Genomic DNA, 5,838 nt, shown 5'->3' with positions numbered 1-5,838 from the left:
AGATGAACACAATGAGGAGAAAAGAAATGGCTGACAGGACACAGAGAAGAAACACACGCGCCAGGGAAGCCTCACCTTGTTGACAAAGCCTGCACAAGCTGGGGAATTGACCAGATTAGCATTTTTATAATGAAGTCCCCCTCCTTCTCTCTCTCTCCCTCTCCCTCTCTCTCACATACACACACACACACAATATCCTGACACAGACATACACACACACACACACACACACACACACAAGCTTCATAGCTTAGCTTATTCAGTGCTCTGCTCCAGTGGTAAGAGGGAGCTGGGCTAGAAGAGAGTGCCCAGAACAATCAGCATTCACATGCAGATGCACTTAATACCTATGAGACACAGAGACTGTGGCACTGGTGGCATCCGCCCACATCCAGTACAGCTCCTTTAGAGCACAGCACAGCGCCTGCATGAGAGCTGCTATCTATATGTCCACTCTTGTCTGCAGACCCTCCCACACAATGATTCAACAACGCAATCCACTAAAAGCTGCAGCTATTTTCTATCTCTTTCAACCATTCCTATCTGCTGCTGTGCGCATGTCCGCATGTTCTCTTTATCAGAGTGCAACAATGTAGAATCAAAACTCCATACTCCATACATGCATACTTCTCCGAGAGCAGGCTCGTGTCTCCGGCGGCCTACACACTAACTTTAGAGGACGCCTCCGGGCTGCTCCGTCAGACGGGGAGACCTGCCTCTCCGAAGCCCCACACCAATCTCATTATCCATTAAGTGGCTGATAGAGTCTATCAATGTCAGGGGCCAGGCATGGGATGGAGAGGAATGAGGCGGCGCTGGCCTGTAATAAAGATAGGCCTGCCTAAGAGGGAGAGCGGCGCGGCGCTGATAGCTTATCTGTTCAGGCTGGCCTGCTGATGTCTATCTCATGAGAGCACATCAACACATGGAGGCTGACCCCTGATGCCTTTATACGGCGAATCCAGGCCGAGCCCACACTCATACACACACCCTCGATGAATTTACGGCCGTGTTCGGTCGGCTTGCATTCGCGAGCGACAACTTCAAAGAGTGGAATCAGCAGCTTTGTTTTTTTGTCTGGTGTGCCTTTCTTACCTGTACCTGTGACCTTGCTATGTCGTGCAACGTGAGAGGTGTCTGGAGCGCGGCGCGGCGCTGCTGATAATTGTATTGTTTCACATTTGGGTTTAGGACATCTGTTATTGTTCCAAAGCTGCCGCGCCGCAGCCATTCCCTGCAGCAGTTCATTATTTTCCATTTGGACTATGAGCAGTCATGAGCGCATTGTCCCGCAGTTCATTTGGGCGCCGGAGCCATTGTGCTTGTCTCTGTGTGGCGTTCCAGCGTGAGTGATAGGCCTGATTATGCGCTGGATGTGATGGTCTCCATAAACAGTGGAAACACGCCTCAAACATGCGGCGCCCGGCGCGCGTCGCCACGGCGACATTAATCATCGGAGCGGCCGAGTTCCCCCGCTCATCCTTTATTGTCCAAAAGTGCACATTCATGCAGAACCCCTCGGCTCGGGACGCCACAGCGCGCTGCAGAGGTGATTTCTGAGAGTCCCCGCCGCAGAGAAGTGAAATGAAACAAGCCACGGGGGAGCCCAAGTTTACATCACCGGGGGCAGACAGATGCAGTTGCTCTTGATTGCCATTGATCTCAGTAGCAGTATACTGCAGAGGCGCCATAGCATTGTAATTTTTAATATAGACCAATTAGAGGAATACAGGTTCTTTTACACAAAGTGAAACTACTAAAGGGTGTACATTTGTCACTTTTGAGTATAAATGAGTTTGCTTTGCGAAAGCACTGGGAGAGTTCATTTCAGAAATACACAGGAGAGATATTCAATTCCTTGTGCTATAGGAAGGGGATATCCCTCAGCGGCCAATCAACAACCCAGCCATGTTTAACATCAAAAACAGTAGCACCACAGCAACCGTTATGGGCAAAACCCTGTCACCACCACTAGAGCAGGCTGTGTGGCCATTCCACTGGGTTTATCCTGCAGGCCCCTTCTTTTAGCAATGTTGCACTGAATGAAGCCCACTACACCTCAAGAAGACTCAACAGTCCAGCCTGACATCCCAGACTCACCCCCGCCACTCTCCTGATGGGTTCTCCTTCAACAAAACAGTCGCTCCTCTGGCCATGGCCATTTGATTTATTTAGATAAACTGCAAGTCTTTTATGTGGGCACCAACAAATACCAACACATTATTTTGGTAACAACAACCAACAACAAAACACCACAAATTCTTTGGTGCTTTGGTTGTTTATGATCTGATCCAATCCATTTAGCATTATATTAAAGTTTAAAGGGCAAGGACTAAGACAAATTGTGCATTAGAGGAAGTTGTGAGGAGATAATATGTGAGTTAAAGATCTGCATGTGGCATGTAGAGTATGTTATGTGTGTGTGTGTGTGTGTGTGTGTGTGTGTGTGTGTGTGTGTGGGCTGTGTTATGTGCACACAACTGCCTGCAGTTATTGCCTATGGCAGCATAGCGCATGTGTGATAGGATGTGTGAATGGCAGAGTGGTTGTGCTGCTCCAGCTGAACATGGCTGCACATCCTGCACTGACAAGTGAGCGTCCTCACCGCACATCCAGCCTGAGAAGTGAGCGTCCTCACCACACATCCAGCCTGAGAAGTGAGCGTCCTCACCACACATCCAGCCTGAGAAGCCCCCGCTGGGCAGCAACATGCTCACACACTCACCTACCTCCAGATGGCACAGGTGACACAGGCTGTCTGCAAACACACACACACACACACACACACACACACACACACACACACACACACACACACACACACACACGCGCGCACACACGCACGCACACACACACACACGCACAGTATACCAAATGTATATGTAATGCAGAAGACTAAAATGGAATAATTTCCTGTGCGTTGACAGCTTTTGATTAATTAGCCCAGACAGACACAGAATGAGCCGCCATTACTCTGCTCCTAATGAGTGACCTGGCTTTTTTTACACGGCTTTGTTTTCGCCTCGCCGTGCCTGTAGTTGTGTTGGAGACAGCTGGAACAGGAGCGGGGCGAGAGGGGGGAAAGCCCAGTGGTGTTGGTGCCATGCCGATAGCTACAATAATAATATGCTAATGCACAAATGTTCAGCTAATTTGTGCCCTCAGATCATGTGTGATTTATTAGGTGTGTGGAGATGAGACAAATAGCCTTCACTGGTGTCTTGCGTGGCACACTGGTGCACAAATCACAATAACAGGTCATTGTTACTGCTATTTATCTGTGGAGGCGTACATGTTAATGTAACAGTAGACAGGGGGGAAGGGGCCAAAAAAGAATTCACCCATTTGGTACTTATACTGCGTCCATATTTCTGGACTTTGTGCTCGACACTGTCTTGGCTGGAAGTGATCTGGCTGACTAATTGTCTAAAATGAATTAATGTGTTTATTAGATATCCTAATTACTGACTAATTAATTGTAATTTACTTGATGGCACTCAGTAAGTGCTCATGTACTGTGCACTGACCTTGTTAGATGATACAGCGTTATTAGGAACATTGTAAGGGAGTGTGATTAAGGGACTGCATGGGCAACCTTGCCCAGGTGCTTGTGTGCTTACAACTGATAGCACATCACGTAAGATCAGTCAGGGAACTTTGGAAGTAGTAGTGCTATTGGAACTGCAGAATTGTCATGTATCATCAAGTGCAATCTGACAGCTATTGGGTAGGCTATAGCTATCTAAATTCATACTGTTTTTGCTTTGAGTTTTTCCAAAAGACAGGTTTTCGTGGTTTAGACATTACGGGGGACAAAAGTTGATTTGGTGTGGCTCAATCATTTCTGCTTTAAATCAATTTGTCACATTTCAAATCGAAACCTATGAGCCACAGTGTGCTTTATGAACTCCTATGGTGCTCTTTCTGTAGAGCTGCAGTTCTGTTTAACGGGACGGTAATGTCCAGAGCGGTGCCACTGACCTGTGGGAGGCATGATGAATGACGAGCAGCCGGCTCCGGTTCAGGGTGGTTCCAGCCGGCTCTCCTTGAACCCCTCGGCGCCCCGTAGGGTGCGGCACAATAGAAAGAGTTGTCACATGATGTTCACACCGTCGGGGACGTGTTGATTTGGGCACACGGGCACCTGCCATTTCTGTCAACCGGGCGAGCAGCAGCTTCGGACACGCTACGCTGGGACGGAGTCGCCCGGCGCCACGGCCTCCCGCCGAGTCCCAGCAGCCAACCTGAGAGCGCCCAGCGCTGACTGGCACACGATGTGAGCGAGGTGTCAGTCTATCAGATGCACCCCCGAGACACTCCCCTCTGTGTGTGAGACGGGCCATCACACCTCCAGCATGTGGGACAAACGCTCAACAACCTGACAAAACACACACTCTCACACACACACACACACACACACACACACACCGCAGAGAGACACACACACAAGCAGCCTTTTCTATATGAGACAACTGAAGAGTCTCTGCAAAATGTCAAATGCAATGACTGTATTTAGGAGCCATCAATGTTCAGTGAGGACAGAGAGAGGAGAATGTGTAATCTGAGGACAGTGATTTGACATTTAAATGGAGTGTATAAGCATCTTGTTCATTGTCCCTCTCACAAGTGAAATGAGACGGCAAACAGTGAGTAGTGGAGTCTGTGTTGGTGGCTGTGTGCTTGTCCATGTGTGATCTGACCGGGCAGAGAGAGAGAGAGAGAGAGAGAGAGAGAGAGAGAGAGAGAGTCGGTCGGCCGGTCCCACAGGGGAGTCGCTCAAGAGCCCTCTCTGTCTCTGTTAGCGCAGCCTCCTGTTTTCAAAGCAGATATGAAATTCTAATCCGTCTCGCGGAGTGTCAGAGCGGCTCCTCTCCCCGGTCACTCCACTGTCACAAAGTGGACACAGCGAGTCAGCGCCCCGAGTCTGCCCGGCGTCTCCTGGGGGTCTGGAGATGACAGCTCGTGTTCCACAGCTCCGTCCCCTGCTCAGAGCACAGAGCCCCCGCAGGCCGCCGAGATGTGTGGCTGTTTACAGCGATGGCACTAGAAGACAAACACCCCCGTCTGTGCCCCCTCTTCGTCACTGGGGGGATTTAAGAAAAGGCGTAGATCTACTAGGCTGGGCTGACAACACTGAAATCAACAGCGGATCAAGAGCGCGTATGGATAGGCTTCTGCCTCATCTCTTGAAACAGACTTGTAGTCTATGGAAATGAAAATGAAAAGACAGGGATTTACTCCAAAGCAATATTTCCACCTGAATAAATGCATTTTCATAGAGCTATTTATGAGAAGAAAGGCTGCGCTAGCAAGGCCTGGGTTGTAATTTATTTTCGCTGCTGATGATTTATAGGGTGGGAGGAGGTCCAGGGAGCATAACTGAGTTTGTAATCAAATGAATGTCATTTTTACTTGAGGTGCTACAAGAGGGCATAAGCACACTCCATGCTGTTTCTTATTCACAACTCAAGATGAACCGTTTCTGCAGGCCCACTGTACAGTAGGACTCTCATGTGGGGTTAGATGCAGGCCTTCAGAGAACTACTCCAGAGACGTGGTCTCAGTGAGGAACGGAGAGAGAGTGAGAGAGTGAGAGAGAAGGAACAGGACGAGGAGGAGGGAGGGAGGACGAGAAGAGATGGAGGGCAGAGAGAAGAGCAGGGAGAGGAAGGAGTGCTCTTTTCACTGAATGAAAAGAATGTCCACCTGCTCCCTCTTTCATATGACCCTCATGCTGCGCTTTCTCTTCAAGTCTCCTTCTGCTCTTTAAGTCCAGACGGAGAGCAATGAGCACATTTCACAAATGAAGTGTGCGCGCGCACACACACACACACACAC

This window comes from Sardina pilchardus, chromosome 6 (genome assembly GCF_963854185.1).
Source record: "Sardina pilchardus chromosome 6, fSarPil1.1, whole genome shotgun sequence".
NCBI lineage: Eukaryota > Metazoa > Chordata > Actinopteri > Clupeiformes > Clupeidae > Sardina > Sardina pilchardus.
The sequence above is the reverse complement of the archived record's forward strand: the minus strand, read 5'-3'. Positions refer to the sequence as shown.